This window comes from Nesoenas mayeri (assembly GCF_963082525.1).
Source record: "Nesoenas mayeri genome assembly, chromosome: 12".
Taxonomy (NCBI): Eukaryota; Metazoa; Chordata; class Aves; order Columbiformes; family Columbidae; genus Nesoenas; species Nesoenas mayeri.
In genome coordinates, this window is record NC_137547.1 from 10,148,809 (window position 1) to 10,169,586 (window position 20,778).

Genomic DNA, 20,778 nt, shown 5'->3' on the forward strand with positions numbered 1-20,778 from the left:
AATGCAATAAGTTTCTGCTTTTCATAAATAAGTATGATGTAACATAGAATAAGGTTTTCACTATTAATGATTTTTTAAAATACTATATTGTGATTTTAAAATGGAACTGATATCTGCAACCTCAACAGTAATATAGCACTTTTACTCCTGTTTGTATCACTATAATGCACTGGTTTTAGTGTTATTTTGTACTGAGAATAATATTTTATAATGCTCAGTTTCTATACTGTTGCTGTTAATGTGTTCTGTGATTTACGATCAATTTTGCTTTTCAGATCAAGAGTTCTCTGTTTCAGAGAAATATTTTGCCAACATTGTTATTCAGCTTTTAAATTCCATTTCAATGTTAACATATTTTTAAGGAGTGAAGCTAAAGAACAAATATAGCACACATTTTGAAAACTATACAGCCTTGTATAGTTTTCATGCACAGCCAAACATTCGTCATCATCTCCCTGCTGCATTTTAACCACTAATGTTATTATTCCTTTCTTTTTTTCTTTCTAGGTAGCAATATTAATGGGATATCATTTCCCTGCTTTTGTAAAAATCTCTCTCATGTTGCTTGTTCAGTGGATAAAAATTCACAAGTCAATAAGTAGTGAGACCACCACTGAAACCTCATACTCTGGCTTTCGGCTCAGCAAACTCACAAAACAAGCTTCACATTTCACCCTTGTCCCCTGCGTTTGCTTTAAGCTGCACCGAATTGCAGAAGCAAAAAATTCTTCCCGTCCCGCACTTTCACCATCAAAGAACCCAATACATTATGACTGAGGCAGATTGCAAAAAAAAACCCAGAAATAAACAACCAGGCAAACTGATTAAACATCAGTGAAAAAAAGTTCTTAGACATCAGATTTCCTGAGCTTTTTCCCCTCTCTCACTGCACTACTTACTTGTAATTACGTCTGGGGCCATTCCTTCCTATTCCACAGGATAAACTGGAATATACTGCTCGGCAGTTTTGTCTCTAGCTCTTTAAACACTAGAGACCTTATATGCAAACAAACTTTTTTTTTTTCCCTGCCTGTTATGAAATTTTAATGATCTTCCAAGGCTCTCAAAATCAAACCAACTTTCTTCCCTCCCTCTGCCCCAACAGCTTGGCTTCTTTATACCTTTTGTTTCAGAACTGTGCCCAAACTAAATATACTAAACCGGGAGGGAATTATAACTTTAAAATAAGGGTTATAGTGCCCCTTGTTTTCCCGCGTCTCTTCCCGTTGCTGGTAGACTGTGGGATTGGGCTTGGGGATTGTTGGAAAAAGCAGGTTGTGGAATGGAAACCGGAGCAGAGATTTGGTGTCCAGACAGAGAGTCCTCAAAAAAGAAGGGGATGAGAAGTGCCAGCTCGGGTGTACACCAAAAACTAAGCTCCCATTCAAGGCTGTGATAGCTGGGCTCAGGCAGGCGGATGGCAGAATTATGCTGGACTATGTTAAGGTGCCTTGCTTAAGCGCTCCCTGATGCCTCAGTGAGACAGTTTTTATTAAAGGTGATCTGTAGAGCTTAAGGATCACCTTAAGGTATCCCAAATGGACTTTATTTTGCTGGGAGAGCAGACAACATCCCTCCATAGCCTTCCCCACCTCTGGGCACAGCTGGACTCAAAGGATACCAATGTATTAACAGGGAAGTTGCAAGGTGATGATAAATGCCATAAAATAAGTAAAATACCTGGTTAGTTTGTGTTGCTGACATATGATTTTCTTAACTCAAGACTTGCCTGGAGATGATGGGTAGTGCCTTAAACTCTGCCAAAGGTATCTTTGCAGTTCTTGTTGCTCCCTTTCACCTCAATACCTCCAATTTCATAGTATTTGAGAATGATTCTTCTAAAACACCACCTACTCCAAATCCTGCAAGGGGAAATTACACATAGATGGAAATTACAGCCTATCAGCATTCCCTAATTTACACCAAGCACTTTTATCCAGAGGAGTTGTTTGGAGATCTGGCTGGCAATCCTTAAAATGTTGGTTTGTACCCCTGAGCTACAGCGAAGCTGTCATTACATGTTGAGCTAGCAGGTTGCAGCCCAGATTACTTCACTTCAAAACCTGACATCTAAAAAGCACCAGCACAAAACGTGACCTGAGCAGGGGCTGGCAGGAACTAAACGTTGCTGCAACAACTCATGGAGTCTTCCCTGCTTCCAAAGGCAGGTTTTGGAGAAGGGTGATGTGTGACACTTGGTGTGCTTAATAGGTATGTGGGAAATGCAGGAATTTCACAAACATCAAAAGTGTTGTGTTGTCTCAGGATGAGATCTGACTTAACGGTGCTTGGTTGCAGAGGAGGATGTTTGGCAGCTGTCCCATCCCCATGTTATTGTCCCCATCAGTCCATTAGTGTATGAATGGGGTAGAAGAGAAGAAATAGCTATAAGAAAAGTCAAGGAAAAGCATTTGGGGTAAGAAGAAGAGGAAGAATTACAGGCAGGAGGGCAGGTCGTGAGTTGGAGACTGGAGATTTGAGGAGTGTTCAAGAAGCCCCAGATCATCCTTATTTACAACAGCTCAGGGAGAGCAAACGCTGCGTCTCTATAAAGGGGGGAAGAAGCTGCACTTCCAAATTGTCCCCAGCCCTCCTCATTTAGATTTAACCCTCTGCAAAGAGGCCAGTTACAGCTGAGCACCGCCAAGGGCTGGCCTGGGAACAGGGTCCGGGTTAGGATTCGCACACATCAGTAACTCACTCCCACGGCCCTGGGCAGCATTGTTCTCTAAAAGCAGACATGTTTCCTTCCAAGTAGCAGACATGGAAAGAAAAACACACACAAAAACAAATCATCTCGTCCTTCCTTCTCTGGATGGCGAGCAGCCCGTTCCTGCTTGTCACTGAGGTTTGAGGTGGATGCGATCCCAGTCTGACAGAGGAGATGGAGGGATGAAGAAGTCATTTCCCAGGTCCCTTTTCCCTGGAAAATCCACTCCTGAGAATGGCTGGTGCTACCAAACTTTTTCTTCAACCTCTCCTATGTTCATCTCATTGTTACCAGCCCATCTCAGCACATCTCAAAGGCAAGCATGGGCTACTTGAGGGTTTTTCCATGTGTCAAATTCTCTTTCTAGTCTGTTGGAAAGGATCAGAATTAGCTCACAGCTCTGTCAGGCTTCCCTAATATTCGTTCAGTGCAGGTCTTTGTGTCTCCGTAGGGTCTGGAGCTTTCCTAATGTCTTTCAGGCTTTTGGGGCTGCAAGACTGTAGCAGGAAAGAAATCCCTACAGAAAGAAACAGCCTTGGGCTATTACACCTCTCAGGCTGCATCCAGTCCTTGTGCCATGAAAACATTGAGAAGCTGGGTAAAGCTCTGATGATAAAAGTTCCTGGGTGTTTTGAAGGGGATAAACCCACCCTTTGCGACAGGATCTCCACCACTTGTTGCCCCAGCTCTCTTATTTGTCTCTCATGGGCTATTTTTTTAAGCTTTCCCTCCTCATAAAATAATCAGTAAATCATAACAAGCTAAAAACACAGTTGGGCATCTGTCCTGCTGCTGGAGCTTTTGGCTGCTTTGAGATAATTAAATGGGCTTGGCTCTACACAACCTGACAAATACGAGGTGAACTTTACCCCCAGGTCTGCCACCTTCACACAGCAAGGGCACATATTCCACAGCTGGGGAGCTGTTATTCGACTCGGACTGTACCACAGGTCAGAATTTATGGCTTTGTTATTATTATGTTTGTGAGTTTTACAGCCACATGGGTCCCGCGGGAACCTGCAGCACTTTCGCTTGGCCATGTTGGTCAGACATTCATAATGCGGAGAAGAGGAAGCATTGAAAATGCTGGGAATATCCTGTCTAACACTGTCTCTCATCTCTCTGACCCTCAGGTAAGGGCCAGACTTTGTTTGCACCCAACGTCGGAGGAAGCTGATAAAGGGCATAAGAGGCACATGGAGGGGGAGTCAATGGCAATGAATGCTCAGCAGCATTGCTGCCAGACACCTCCACTGCTCTGTTTGTTCCCTCTAATGACACATGTCCCAAATTTCCTGATCATAACAGTCATCATGTTGCACTTGGTGTTTTATTGCCCTCTGATGTCGAGCCAGAAGCTTCACAATGGGAGTTAACCTGATGTTAATGAGTTTAAGCACTCCGGTTCATCTGCTGACTCCTCAGAGTGCTAATGGCGTTGGGGGGGCACAGAGAAGGATTTTTATTTGCATGCAATGTAAATGCACCACACTCTGCCCACATTTCCCTATAAGCCACCGACAGCAATGACAGGAACTCAAAAGGTTTGTGCTTTGTCTCATGGATGCCTGTGGTTTGTCAGGGGTGGTTATCACTGGTGGGGTGAAGTATCTTAGGTGGGAGCCTTTACCACGCACATATGATGGATGGATGCTGGTGAACATCTGTCAGGCTTCCTTGTGGTCACTGGTTGTGAGCAAATTTTCTGTTGCCATATAAATCGTGAGGCCACTGACATGATGGCATCTCTTATTGGTACCCAAGATGAAGGCATCACTGAGGACGAAGCCTTCCAGTGTGGTTACCTGCCAGAAACGCTCCTGTTTGGCCATCTGATCCCCTTGCAGCAGCACAGTCCTTCCCAACCAAGTTCACCCAGCCCTCAGGGAATCTTCACTGTTCAGAAAAGTGTAAAGCTTCCCAAATAGCAAATGTCCTAACTCCCAAGGAGAATCAACACCTCCCACCATCCACAGCCAAGAGCTGATAGAGGCTGTTTCATTGTCTCCCTTGCTGGGAAAGGGACATCTGGGCCAGGGACCAGGGCATCTGATGGAGATGTTGCAGGCCAGGTCTGAAATCCTTGCCTGAGCCACTGGCCTCTGAAGCCATAAAACACCTGAGAATTTTTGCCTTTTTCTGTCATTTCCCACTCCCTCTTTCACCCTCTCCCAGGCAGTTCAGTAACACCCAGACCTCCAGGAGCCACCTCTCTTAACAGGCACACTGTTAAAAGCAACAATGGCTTTGTATTTTACAAGACCTGGGGTTTGACATTCCTCACATTTAGATGAAGAAAATATTCAGGCAATGTCATCCTTTCATTGCCTGTCCATCCTGGATGAACAAGGGTGTGCTGGTATGTTTAATTACCATTGGGATCCACAAATCTCTGTTTCGCAAACACACCGTGCAAGCTAACCTTTGAAGTATTAAAAAAAAAAAACAAACAATGGAAATCATATATAATAAAAAATGTAAAACTCCCTGGCATCCAATGATATGGCTATTCTGTAGCATAGGATAATCGTTCTAACCATTTTTTTTTCCTCCTGTCTGAAGAAGTGATTTCTTTCTCCACCTGTCCAGAGAAAATATCATCTTAATTCAGCATACCTCAGCTCCTGCTGGGCAAGAGGAATGGGATACCCACAAGCAAAGGCCAGGCCAGGAGTCTTTTAACCTAATAAGGCAGCAACGCTACAAAGGCATCTACAATTCCCCTGGATTTTTCTTTGGGGAGGCAGGTGCTGTCTGTCCTTGAGGAGCACAAACATCTGACATGGCCATGACTTTGTGTTGTGTCTTGTCCTTTGCTGTCATGTGTTTCTGCACTATGGCAATTGCTGGCTCTCCCCAGAGATGCTGAGATCTTTGGCAGTGATTATCCAGAGCACCTACGATGGTTGGGTTTGTGTAACCACCACCTGGCTGCAAATCCCTGTCTCTGTTCTCGGCCGCTTGTACTGAGAGTGACCCCAAAAACCGAAGGCTTGATGATCATCTGGGCTGCGTGCACCAAAAACTACTCATAGCCATAGGAAGCTGGGACAGATCTGCTTGTCTGGTGTCACCACCTGCAATTCCCCAGCAGCACTTGCAATCACAAGAGCACCCAGGGAGGTAATGGTGCTGCTGCCGAAAGGGCAACGGGAAGGATCTGCCGAGGACTCAGGGCAGAGGTGGTGGGAGAACAGAAGAGATTTGATGCCCCCAGAGTCTGTAGGGTTTCCCACATGTGCCAGCAATTCACACCCCAGCTTTCATGAGGTGAGAGGAGCTGCTGGAAGGCATTTTCCCAGCTTGTTGGGGAGGCTGATGTGAACCCCCCGGTGAGGGTAGGTTCTGCAGTCCCAGGTGCAGCGGACAGTGGTCAGCAGAGCTCCCAGAGTCCACACATGCCAGTCTGGAGAATGGGCACGGGAAAAAGGTCAGCACTGCTTTGATAAGAAATGTAACATCTGTTTATTAGAAAAAAAAGCCTACTGATAGAGTACATAAATGCTTCTCTGCACTGTGAGAATTTCTCTCTGGCGCTTCTGAATAAGGGAGTGAAGAATTAAAACCAAAACAAAGTGAATACAAAACAAAACAAAACAAATAATGAAACAAAACAAAACAAAACAAAAAAGCCAACCAACCAATCAAACAAAAAAAAAAAAACCCAAACCAGAAGGAAGATACAGATAAACTTCAGGTCCAATGCTGCAGGCACCAGTTGGATGAATGTAATCTGCTTTTCTGTCACTCAGCAGAAAGAAAGGCAGAACAGAGCAGGAAGAAAGGAGGATCTGATTTCACGTGTTTCATCTTAATGAGCTCAATATCACACGTGCCTTTTACAACAAGGAAATGCTCTGTGGGCGCTCAAATGCCTGCATATGGATTTGTGCGTATGTGTGATATACTGAAGGACTTTCAGGGTAGAGCCTCATTGTTTAAGCACAGCTCCCCGCTTGGGCATGTAAATGAATCCTTGTGGGCGCTTAGATTTGCACTTCGCACTCTCAGCGAAATGTTATACATTTGTGTGCGGCGTGAGAGGGAGAAAAGGCAGCGGGTTGCCTGGCAGTTTGGGGTGACCTGGTGTTATTTTGGTCCTGGCACCCCCCAGACCCACTCACATATATATATATATATATATATATATATATATTCCTCATTACATCCTGCACAAATTCCTTTTGGTCTGAGAGTTTCCATTCTTGATCTCTGTCCAAAGGTGAGCGTTCGCTGTTGAAAGTTTGTTCTAAATTGATTTAACTATTTTTAAAAGTTACTCATTGCTGGATAAATATACCTTTCCTCCTGCAAATGTATTTCCCTGATTTCCTTCTCCAAAGGGAGCAGCAGGGCTATAGTAAAACATTTTAGAAAAAATAGTCTGGTTGATACCAAGGGAGCTAAATCAAAGAGAAACAAAGAAAGCAAACAGGATATTTATGGCAACTCTACAGAGCTCTCTGTATGTAGCCATTAAAAATAGCCCTTAAGTGAACAATATTGGCTTTCTGCTCTATCCTCAATTACAGAGGATAAGCTTTGAAAGCTTCATAAGCACATCCAAGACTTGTGTGAGTAACTGTGGATTGGCAGGTGAAAAGAAATAATTCTGAGCACGTTCTTAACCTGCCTAAAAAGCAGTTTGACTTGAGCGTGCACTGAATAACTCACACTGTTTTGTTTTTATATGTAGTTTAATCATTCGCTATTCATTTCCTTGGAGAAAGTTTTCAGTTCTTCAGGGGAAAGAAAAATGTAGCAAAATTGGGCAGCTCCTGTGTCTTTTCCTGCTTCAGATTTTGAGTTGCTATCCTTCCTTTCAAAAAGATGAGTAAATAAAATAGTTGAACACGAAAAAAAATAATTTAGCTTTAATTTTCTAAATAAATATAAGGGAAAAAAACATACATGGTTTACCTAATTAGCAAGTGCCTCTCATATAAAAAATTCACAGTATTTTCCCAGTTTAGGCATCACTAATTTAGAGTGAAAAGATGTTGCTGTATTAGCAGTTTTCATCTCCAGTAAATGCCTCCAAAAGTGTCCTATACTGCCCAAATGTTCATTTTTCTGCCAAAAAATAAGCTGCTGTTTCCCTTTTTGTATGCAAGCATTTGTCACTAATACAAGCTCAGGTCTTCCACTGTTGGTCAGAAACACGCTGAAGGAAAGTATTGCCTGAGATACATCTTCCTTAGACAGCTTTGTCCTTTCTGCTCTTTCCTCCAGCAAACATATCAAATACTGCTTTAGAAAGCGGGTTTGAACAAGTGAGCCAGTGTTTCAGCATTTATTCTATTTTTCCAGCTGAATTTAAATTTTTTTTTTTGAAACGTAAATGGCTTCATTAACGTCAATTTGCGGATCTGTTAAGATGTAGGTGGTCCGATGCCTTAAATATGACTGTACATTTGTTCCACTCCACCACGCTGAAAAAATGCTTCAGTGGGATACGATGGAAGGGGTTACCATCCAACTTATGGGTTTTTTCTTTCTGTTTTCAAAAACAGCTCTGTCAGAGATAGTCCTCCCCTCCCTTTGCTCCTCTGACCTCTTATTCTGCAATCCTCTTGGATTCCCTCCAGGGAGGGCAAATATTCTCTCCACCTTCCCCCAGAATTGTGTGTTCCTTTAACCTTGGAACAATCTTTAGCCACTAAAAATAGATTCCGGGCTCCAAACTTCGCCGACTCTTCTTGTGCTACAACTGCATTTCGACATTCTGTTCTGCTGAGTGGATCACACGTGGTGTCCCTGCCTCCCTGCCAAGGCTGACAAAAGCACGATGTGTCACCAAAATTTTGAACATGAATTCCAATGACCAGACGTCTCTGAAAAAAAAAAAAAAAGGTGCATGGAGATTTTTCTTATGAAGAGCAACAGAGAAAAAAAAAATCACAGAATTACAGCCTCATGGAAACTAGAAATGGAAAATTAGTTAGATCATCCAGGCTATTTCTTTGCCAATTCAATATAATCCTCTATGGCACAGTCTGGTTTAAAAGATCTAAATGAGAAACCTCTTACCAGGATCTGACAAGATTATCCACAACCCAAGATATCTCCCAGTATTTCTGACATTTAGACTGAATTTCTCCTTTCAGAACAACATCCTGTCCCTTCACATCACGGACCTCATCACCACCTGTCTTTCCATCCCATCTTCATTAAAGGACTTCAGATCTTGAGACTTTCTCCATAAGAAATGTGGGGTTTTTTTCATTGATATTTGTAAGGTAATATCCCTGCTTGGTGTTTTACATGAGTTTTTGCAGGATTCACAAATTATCTTTCAACCAAGACACACAGGAACAAAGATGTCTATCTGTCTGTTTGAGGAGAAACTGATCTAATTGTTGCATGGCTGTAAGGTATCTATAAAGAGTACGCATACCCAGAGATAGCCCCAGGGAAAATTATACCAATGCAGGGATGACCTAATGGATTTTCCAGATTTAGGGTGTGGACAGAAGGTGCAATTGAGTTTCCAAGGTGTTCCCTTTGGCATCAATATTATTATACCCTGTGTCACCCCATCCCTACTTGAAATCAGTCACTTTGACCCCATCGGCTACTTGTACTTTGGAGAGATTAAATGCTCTTGTTATTCATGAGCACCACAGTGAAAAAGGGGGTGAAGAAAAGCAAATCTGAGAACTTAATGCAGCAGAAAGCTCCGACAGGTTGGTGGTCTGGTGTGGTTAAATATTCTCTTTCTGAGTTTCCTTGCTGCTGGCAGAAAATCCTCAGGGCCAATGACCCACAGGTCCAAGTAAAACCATTTGTATCAGCGTCCTGGTAGCACCATATATCACTTTCATTTGAGAACTGTCCTCACAATCCCTGCTTGTTCCTGATCAATACTTCACTATGAATAAATGTGAGCAGAACAAATGGGGAAGATTTATTAACCCTGCTGATATGTTAAAAGCATTCTGTCAAAGAATTTGAAAAATGCTTCTCATATTTAGTGTACAGAGACAGAAAATCCCTTTTGAGAAAGGAAAGGTATGTAAAATACATCAGTACCTCAGTGTGGAAATCCAGACCTGGCTCACTCCATACATTACTGATGAATAGGTATTATTGAAAATTGCATGTGGTTCTTAGCAGGGAGAGCAGTTCCACATAAGAATGAGAAAGCAATTGTCAGCACTCAAGGAGAAACACTGGTCATATCTTTAAGGAAGTTGAGAGAATGGGAGGCTTTGAGATGGTAAAACACAAGATTAATGGAATTGGGAGATACTGTTGACAGAATTTCTTGAGGGGAATGAAATTGGAAAGCGATACTTGTTGGGACGTGGCCCTTGGAAATTTGCAGCAGTCTAAAGCTATATACAGAACTACTCACTGTAATAAAAGTACGGTCTGAAAAGAAACGAGTATTTGAACCGCATGTCAGAAAGTCACTGCTGGAGTGTGATTCCAAAAAGCACGTTGCAATGCAGCAAATGAATCACAGACCGCAGGGTTCATAACATACGTTAAATGAATCCAACATGATGCGCTGCGCTACGGGGCAATCATCACCTTCAGCATTGTCATCAGAAAGCAATAACCAGCTTCAAGGCACCACCTTCTTCCAAAGTGGTTTTTAAAGGTGCAATTAGGGATGTCTACAGAGGAATGAGTAACACCTCTGGCCAAACCACTTTCCAGTTTGTGCCTTTGGGGTTTACTGGACCAGTATAAAAGAAGAGGGGTAGCCTGCAGCTCGGATCAGACTAATGCACTGCTACTGGGATTGGAGAAGAAACAAGAAAATATGTTGAAGAACGTACTGTTTTTGCATGCAGATGATGTGCTAGTAATTTCTTAGCAATGTTTGCAGCAAGACGGAAAGGAGAATGGCGAAGCTAAAACATGAAGCAATTTTGCAGCCAGCAGTTTGAAGGCAAGTCTTTTTTCTTCTGTGCCTGGCAGGGAGGCAGGGAGTTTTATTGGAAACAGACATAGTTTCCGTGCCTTTGTCAACTCCAAATTAGACTGTTCTTCTGGAGAACACCTTTAATCAACTGGAAGCTGGTCAACCCACTTCATGGGTTGGGTTTGTCACTGGAACAATGTAGTAACACCAGAGGCCTGTGAGCTGTGCTCCAGTTGGATTTCTGGCATTTAAAGCTCTAGATGGCTTAAGCAATGTGCCTTTTTTTATATATCATTTCTGAACAAAGGGAAACGAACAAGGCTTTCTCCATAAAGAACCTTTAGCTTTGGAAATAACTATCCCTTCTCTGGATGGAAACACCCTCAGATGTTGACAGGATATTGGAGTGAACAGGCACAACGCTCACATAAAGCCATTTGGTGAAATAGTGGTCAAGATCCTGAGAGTGCTCAAGGAAAGCAAACCTTTCCAAGAGCAGATCCCTCTCCTGGGACACTGACGCAATATCTACTCGAAGCTAAGAAGCTCTTTTCTCACTGAAGGGACAGCATTCACCACTGATTGTAGGAGGTCTTCCCTGTGAGGTCTTCCAAACCCCTCGTGGCCACGTTGAACCTACCCAGACTGTGAAAGCCAAAACCATTGCAGGCAAAGCCAGTACAGCACTAGGAAAGTCAGCTGGAAACATACTTTTTAAAAATTTGAAACATAAAGTGAAGAAATGTTGGTCATTTCTTCCACAGAACTAGCCTAGAATTATCAGGGATTATAGCTAGATACAACATGAAAAGCATTTTAGTGTGTTTTGCATTTTTTTGTCCTCTTTGGAGAGGTGGGGAGGAGGATTGTGGAGAACACAGAAGAGATGTAAGTTTAAAATAGTCATCTTTCTTACAATGCCCTGCTTGGTTTCCCAAACAAAGTGGCATTGGAACACTTCACACTATATGGCATTTTCTGGCTCTGTGTTGATGTCAAACCCACAAGTATGTCTTTCCTCTCTGATGAATTATAATCCAGCATCAAAGAATATGCTGCCAGCTGGATCATTCATTGGGCAGACTAATTCAGTAAGTCCTTCAGAAAACAGATGTCAAGTCAGATATTGGAAGGACCTCCCTGCCACCACTTTTAGAAAAAAAAGTTGTTTAGATCAAATAGAACAAAGCAAAGGGAGTTATTTTGGGGTGTGGTTTCATTGTTGTTGTTGTTGTTGTTTTTGTTTGGTTAGTTTTTTGGCTTGTTTGGGTTTTCTTGCTTTGTTTTAAGCTTAGAACTAAAATAGGGAATGCAAATGGAAGGGACTAGAGATGCATCTGATGGTTTGGACAAGTGGGTCTAATTTTGGAAGAGATGTTACATTTTGTCTCTAACTCACAGTGTGGACCAGAAAAGATGAAAAGTTCTATGAAAGAAACATCTGCACCCTTTGAAGAACAGGGATGTGTTTTCTTGAAGGAACTCAAGCTTGTTTTTCATGAGGGAAATAGCAGGTAAAGGAGTAAAGTCGGTAAGAGACAGAAATTCTTAAGAGAGTACCAAATATTCAAATGTGACTCTTCTATGTCCCATCAGAACTCCTCATCAGTAAGACAAAACTAATAAATATCAACATTTCAAGACCTTTTCTGAGAGAAGGGTGGGCTAATTTCACACAATAAGTTGTTAAAGTTGGGGTGTGAACCCTCTTCTGTTGGTTCTCCCCTGTTTTGAGGGGCTGCTGTGGTTCCACGCAAGGAAATGTTAATTACATGATCACACTGTGTTTTTTCCATACAACCCCCTACTTCACTGAAAGCCTTGGATGGAAAGTGCAGCGGGAATGAATACAGGCTGTGCCTTGAAATGGTCTAGTTTTTGCAGGTCTCGCCTCTTTTTTCACAGTAGTTGGAAGGGGCATGAACTCGTAGCAATCGGATATTTAAAGGCTTTTTAGAATGGGGCCAATTTAAGGTTGCTTGGGTATTCTGGATCCAAGCACTTCCTAATCTTCTCAGAGCTTGACTTTACAACTTAAACATTCCTTAAATGCTGATTTTAGATGTGCTGCGGAGTTAAAACAAGGCTGGCACTGTATGAGATTGTAATTCTGTATTGTATAAAAAAAGACAAAGAAAAAGAGCAGTTATTTAGGATAATCTACAGAGATTATACTGCACACTGGAAGTTTGGACTGTCATACTTTGCTATTACCCTAAAACCTACAATGGAGTACTTATATAAAGCAAATGGGATGAAGCACTTGAAAAAGTGCCTTTCGTATCCTGGCCACTGAAAGTCCTACCCCATTTGGAGTGTGAAAAGGCATCAGGATCTGGCTCTGTAGGATTTACAGGAGCAATTAATCAATCACCTCCACACTCTCAGCAAGCTGGGCTTGCACCAGTATTGCCTGCCAGGTTCAGCCAAACAAGTATTTGATCTGAATACGCTGCAGCAAACCCCAACATTTGTGTATGATTACCCAAATTACAAAGCCGTTTTGTAATATGCCCATAACGAATTAAATGAAAAAATATGTACAATAGTGAGGTCTTTATTTCCCAACATTTATTTTCTATAGCAAATGAATAAATTGAATGATTTGGGCACCAAAATCTCCAGTCCACCTTGCCCTAAACAAAGTATAGAGTGATTGCAGAAATGAAGAGGTAATTAACTGGGAGTTAACTCAACCAGCTGCTCTCTGTATTACTGGGGCAGACTAAGCCTTTGGCAACCTGGCTTGGTAACACCCCTCAGCAATTTTCAGCATGTTTTTTCTCGGAGTCTTTAACGTGGCCAAAACCCCAGGAATCCACAGGTTTTTAAAAGATCAAATCCACAGTTTTGCCTGCCTGTCATGTTCATGCTGCAGACTTGGTGGATCTCTTAGAATAAGGTTTACAGCACGTCTTCTGGATTTGATTAGAAGAAAATCTGTACTTCATCTTAACTCCTCCACTTTTTCTGCCGTAGACCTGAGGAATGTAATATTGGCTTCTCCCTCAGCAACTCCCACGTTTGCAGCAAACATTGCGCTGGGTTTCTATCTAGAGTGTACTATTTTAAAAACTTCTTATTCCCACCTGAACACCATGGCATCTGCAGCATTAAAAACTTGTATTAATTCATATATATAATTATTAATGATGTGTATACTTCATAGCTTGACTTAAGCTTGGGAACCTATCAGGCTCAAAACTGCACTGTCTTCTGGGGTGCATTTATCAAATAATATTGCACACTAAATAAAGAAGTACTGATGACAAATTTACTCCCTCCACACAGAATATAAAATATAGGTGATTAAGTAAAAAAGGTTTATTCATTTAAATTTATTTCTACAGATTACCCAAGAGCTTTCCAATTTGTTCAGACATGTGATACAACAGAATACATTAACTTCTCTTTTTTTGGCACACATGCATTTAACATAATAAGAAAAATACAAAACAAATTGATTTGGATTGAAAATCAATAGCCTATGTCAAGGTTTTTCATTTTTACTGTAATACATGCAGCCTGTTTAGCAATGAACATCAATGTTCCAACAAATACTAGTAAGGAGCTTCCAACTAATGTTAAATCTCATCTCAGCAAGTCAAAGGAATGTTTTTCTCAATTTCTGTAGCAACATATTGCTGCAACTCTCATGTAATCGGAGTTTCAAGAAGCTGTCATCTTCCGTCCTGATATTTTACCTGCTACATGATTGATCTTAATTAAACTTCCATAGTCAATCCTTGTATCACCACTTGTGTAAATCACATCTCACGTATGCAGAGAGCACGGGTGAGAAAATTTCCCACACAAAAGTTGCAGACAGGTTGCCTGGGAAGGATTTCTTTGCTGTCTGCTGATAATAACCACTGGAAGTGAGCGGAAGGGGATGAGAGGTGATATTAGCAAAATGCAAACAGATAAGGAAAGAAAAATGGGATATGTTTATCACTCCTGGCAGGGATTCAGTGTTCTGTGTTGTGTGAGATGGTTCAGATTCCAGGAAAACTACTGCAGAGGTGTAGATTGCCCTGAAAAAACAGACTTGATGTCCTTGATTTCAGTTTGCAGTGTATCTAAAATATCAACTACTTTTTCTCACTTTGGGTGAACTATCCAATAGTGGGTCCTGAAGTTGATCGAGGCTTTGGTAGCTCACTACTCAAATTATAATTGCGAGAGTATGAGCACTGAAAAAAGACCCACAAAAATCTGCAACTGAAGTGAGACTGAAAATGGTTTTTGTTCTATTATTGAGCTATTTTTGTGTACCTAATTAATCTCGCTTAATGCTTATGAGTTCTACTCATGAATCAGGAATCAACTGCTAGAAATAGAGTCACTGAATAATAGAATCACAGAATAAAAGCCTGATTACTCCGGTGCAACCACAATTTCATTTTTGTGCAACTTGTCTTTTGGTATCGATTAGCCAGGAAAGTGTTTTTCATAAATATCAGTTTGCTTTTGGTACAAATGCCACATAACTCGGGATTTCAGGTTTGTCTGCAAAAACAAAAGTGAAACTCAGCTGAGTCCACATGATTTATCATGATTTTGTTATACAGGTCCAGGCTTCTGCAAGCCTAGGACATTTTGTTGGAAACTCAAAAACCATTTTGATGAACCTTGGTTGACTTTTCACTTTCAAAAAAACCCTGATCAGGGCAATTTTTACCTGGTTTCCAGTTTCATAGGTACAGCTGGTTGAAATTTTTCAAATCAAACAAATAATGAACACTTGGCTTTTCTCCAAACATCCATATTTTTCAAAGAAAAAAAAAATAATAATAATTTTTTGACCTCACTACTTTCTTTGGAAAAAATTCAAAAAAATTCTTCACGATCAAAAGAGAAAAAAAATAAAGGCCTTCTCATTGGCCTACAAAATACATCCTTTGTTTACTTCTAGGCATTTTTTGGTTTTGTTTGGATAGCCACAGCAAGTGTTTTGACTGGTTACCTCAGATTGTTGTGTGCTTTAAATTTTCTTCCATTCATAGCTGAAACACTTTGGGCCTGATTTTCCAATGACAAAGCCAAAAATATTCTACTTCTGGTCATCATCTCCCAGGTTTTCTGGGGCAATAAAAAATGATTTATCATAAAATGAAACAGGCTGAAAAACATTATCACACTTGTAAATGTCCCAGTAAATCTTTAAACCCTGCTTTTCACTCTCCGCTTTTAAGCAAAGTTTTTCCAAGTATCACTCAGGAAGGTCACAGCATATCACCATACGTAGCTTAGGCAAAGATTAGCTTCCATTTCTTGAAGAGTTCATTTTAGATTATGTAACAGATGCTGTTTAAAATCCAAAAGGTGCAATAAATCCCCTGGTCCAACCCCGAGAGAAAATAAGTTGAGTGACTGCAGACGGTGGAGTGAAAGGTCCCTGTGTTGCTCAACTCCTCGACTCAAGCCTGGCGGTGACTGCACATTGTCAGGAACAACCTCTCCTCCCATGAAACTGTTCCTCCTCTTTCTACAAATACTGCAATCATTTTACTAGTGAGAGTCTGGACCTCCCAGCATGGGACCTGATCTGTCCTTCAGGGTCCAGTTGGAATATTTTTCAATTAATGGGTACTTCATAGATGGTTGACACCTTGGCAAGCATGTTGTCTTGAGCTGCTTTTAGCCAGAGACACACAGCTTAAGCTTTTCAACAGCTGCTTTATCTCTGCTTCTCACCCCTACCCCCACCCCAATTGAAGTTTAAGATGAGCCTCCACCCCCGAAGCCCACGATATCTCACTCCAAAGTCCTGTCAGAGCCACAACCAAGGCCATAAATTTCCCAGCTGGGTCACAGTACTCCCTATTCATTTACTGAAACATTATAAATGTGTCCAGGCTCTGAGTGAAACCTAATCCCGACATTCCCCGCATGGCAATTCCTGCAACTGATGGCAGGGTCATCTGGAATTACAATCGCCTTATCTGATTGGAAACTCATCACCTGCGTTTCAACACTGAGGGCTTGGTGATGCCTCATAAAATCAAGCCCTCAGCTATTTCAGGTCTGTTGCTTTGGTACAGAACAGGTATCCAGCATTTGAAGTTACATGGGGTGGTTTGTCCTGCCTGGCCAAGGAGCAGAAGAGATGAGCTGGCAAACAGTGATGCTCTCAAACAAGTCCAAGGGTGGGGTGGCTCATAAGGAGAAAAAGGATGGGAAATGTCACCCCAAGACAAAAAATGGTTGCAGTTTAAAGCTTAGCATGGCCAGAGCTCTTAAGGAAGTGGGCAAAGTGCAGCTGTTGTGAAACAGCATCATTTCACTGAGGCTAATAATTAAAGTTCTATTTTACTTCATATGAGACCCTCACCATGTTATAGCTGAACATCTTCTGGTAGTGGTTATGACATCATCATGCAGCATATGTCTTTTCTTTCTCTCATCCCATTCTTTGAGGCAAATTGAATCTGAAGTGCAGTGGGGTTTTTTCGGTTTGGCAGGACAAAGGCTCAGATTTGTTCTGCTTTGTTTGTTTGGGTTTTTTTGTTTGTTTTTGGTTTGTTTTTTTGTTTTGTTTTTGTTTGTTTGTTTGTTTGTTTTTGTTTTTGTTTTTACCTCCATTTCATCCAGAGAAAATGAAATGCCATCAGGAATCACACCTTGGACTTCATGGTCTGCGTACAGATACCTGAAGGGCAGCCACATTTTGAACTGTTCAACTTAAACCCACAGTTAAACACTTTAAATGCTTTAAACACCACCCAAGGTCCTGCGCAGGTGCAGAAATCAGCTCCAGGTAACAGTAGATTGAGCTGCAACCTTTCCATCTTGCCATGCAATGCTATCTGTGTTACTTCTATTCCTAGATACGAAACAGCAAGTGCCTCCGAGCTATACACTGAATAAACACAACCCAGGAAAAGCTCAAACCAAAAAGCTTCACTTCCAGCCAACATTCCTTCCCCCTTGCCAGCCATTCATTCCTGTAATATTTAGTGGATTGCAAGGAGATTTTGGATTTCCTGTCAGGTTTCTGTCCTTCAGGGACAGAATCATGACTTGGGACTCAAGGAATGGTCTCTGCTGTGGTGCCACATTCGTGCACGTGTTGCCGCTCTGATTTATCCTGGTGCCCTTGCTTCTCTAAAAGGTCCTGTTCAAATCACTAAAGAAAAGCAGTGAATTTACTGTGAGCTTGACTGATTGATTGGGAGACAGGAGGGGACAGGAGGTTTGGTAACCTGATCTGGACTGATGGATGCTTCTTACACAGCTACAGGGGAAAAGGAGGAGAGAATGCAAAAACCAGAGGTTTTAGTGTCCTTTAGTGCCTCCACCTCATATCCAGCTCCCATTGCATAGAATCATAGAACAATTTGGGTTGGAAGGGACCTTTACAGCTCATCCAGTGCCACCCCTGCCATTAGCAGGGACATCTTCACCAGCTCAGGTTGCTCAGAGCCCCATCCAGCCTGGCCTGGGATGTCTCCAGGGATGGTTCATCCACCACCTCTCTGGCCAACCCAGGGCAGTGTTTCACCACCCTCAGTGTAAAAATTTCCTTTCTGATGTACTGAGAGCTTCAGAGTTGGACACAGTACTCTTGGTGAGGTCTCAAATAATACAGCATAATTCAGTGTTCTGGGCTGGCAGGAGGAGGCATCAGCCACCACCAGCTGCAGGGACACAGATCAGCTCCTGGGTCTGCCCGCAACACCTCACACAAGTCATTCAAACCATTTATACCCTGCAGGGAGTGCGAGTAGATGCACTTAAACCTGTTTGCACTGAATTCAAGTGGGTACTCCTGGCGTTGACCACCGACCTACTTGCCCAAGTATTTACGCAGCTTCTCAGGTGGGTTTTCCAGCCATGCTGAATTCCGTTCTACTCAGTGACTGCCGTGAATACATACACTTAAGTCTCTCTGTGAGTAACTTCCCCAGCTGTAAAACAGGGATAGTGTATCTCCACATTGCAGGGGTGAAAGGAAAATAAATACGCTAAAGCTTCTAAGCTGCTTAGGTATTAAGAAAATGAGATACATCTGTGGCTAAAATTTATAGATAGACCATTTGGATATAATCTGATTAGATTTATCCCCTAGTAAAGCATTGTAATTTCTGTAAGTTCAAGAATGTTACTTCTGTCCCAGTAAAGCAAAAATCCCTGCCAGTTCCTGAGCTTAGGCTGTGTCAGCTTCTGGGGAAACATCTGAATGAAGCAGCTGATCCCAGCCAGACTCAGCAACTTGTTTTCCACCCTTAGTTCATGCCCATATTCACATGCAGGAGCAATTTCCATGGGTCTGCACGCTGCAGATGCCTTCAAGCAACAGATACTGGCTGTGGGTCAGGTGTGGGTTCACTGCAGCATTCCTGTCCCATTTCCCAGTTTATACTGGATTGGTGTTTTGTGGGGTATGACTGTGGCCTTTTAGACCTGGTATGAAAAAAATAAGAAGACGGAAAACTGTATTTTGCTGTGTTGGTGAACCTAAACTACCATTGCCTGGAAAAAAATGTGGTATTTAACAGAGTTGGTCTAATAACACTGGGACAGGGTTACTCCAGCACGTAGAGGGGACCCGAGGGAGCCAGCCCTTCAGATAAAATTTATCGTCGAGGCAATCTTTCTGAAAACACCATGATTCACAACAGAAAAGGCTTATTCCCAGTGTTAGATTTTTCCTGTGTTTACTACACAGTCAGCCAAAGTCATGCCCCCAGACTAAGTGAGTACCCATCAGCCAGAACACTGGTGAACGTTTTCATCTCCCTCTTTTACTGGTGTGGGTCACCTCCTTCTGCCCCACCACAGCTACGGTGGCAATTGCAGAATCCTTGCTGCCAACAGCCACCCTCCTCACCTTCAATTTGACATCAGACTTTCTGAATTTGAAAAAATTGAAAATTTTTGAAAAATGAAAAGAAAAAACATTGAGGAAGCCCCAACCACTTCCCACTGCAGTGAGTCTTTACCTGTCTGTACACCTCCAAACTTTCTCTTCCACCTCTCAGCACGCGCAGAGCCACCTTTGTCATCTTCTCCACTGCAGTGCCCCATAAGAGTCATGCCAGGTTTATGGGGTGCTTAATTGCCTTGTGACAATTCACTGGGGTAGTCAATCTGTGGAACCCCTACAGGAGGTATTTTGTGTAAATCATGGTAGTTTGACTGAATCTGTTGGCCATCTCCAGCTTGCTGCTGTTTCCTTACACATTTTTATTAGAGCTCAACAGCACTTCCTAAAGCACTTCTGTCATCTAAAGGCTTTGACCTGGTTGAAAAGTTTATTGTTAATATTATTTTCAGACCATTAACAAAGGTGTCATCATCTGTTTGGGGAAAGGAAGGTGCAATAAAGCAAGAAACTTAGCCAGGGCCACTGAGAGACTCACTGTCAACACTGAGATTAAACTTCAAAAATCAAAGACCTCTTTTCATGAGGCTGTGTAAAAATATAGAAATATACCTTAACTGGAAGTGGGTTTGTAAGCAGAGGCTCTGCCTTTTCTTAAATAAGTTGTATGTCCCCAGATTATCACAACTACGGCAAAAGACCTCTGGAGAGCCAGACTTTGACAGCAGTAGTAGAACATTTGAGTGGTCTATGAGTAATCAACCTCAACTCCAAAAATAATACAATTTACAGGATTAGTCCCTAATCGTTCTACCCTCAGAAAAAAAGGCGAAAGAATGCCACAATCTCAGTCAACATCTCAGGTTAATTGATTAATACTATTAAGTTAAATTTGAAATTATTATTTTTGCCCAGAAATTAGCTTGAAATTTTTTGATTAAGACCCAGAGATATGGCCTATCTGATGTACACCTTTTCCAGCTATAATACATCAATCTGATTAATAAGGATATATTGCCTATTGTTAAAACCTTGCCTTGCCTTTGTCTTTCTCCTGTCGCAGCAACAACAAAATATCAAGACTTAGTGTATCACAAAATAAGGTCATAACCCAGCTCCTCTGACACACTCTGCTTGAGAAGGTGTTTGAGCAGGTACAAGAAGGTTCTGGTGATCTTGAGGTGTATCTAATACACCCAGGAGGCATGCAGCTACTTCCAAAAAACAACAGAAATTGTCCATTTTGCATGAAAGTCCACAAATAGAGGGGTTTTACCAGTTTATTTTTTCATTTCCTTGCCCTGTAACTCTTCCACAGGAAGACCAGACACACAACTCTGCCTGCAACTGTCCTTGGGAGCATCGCAC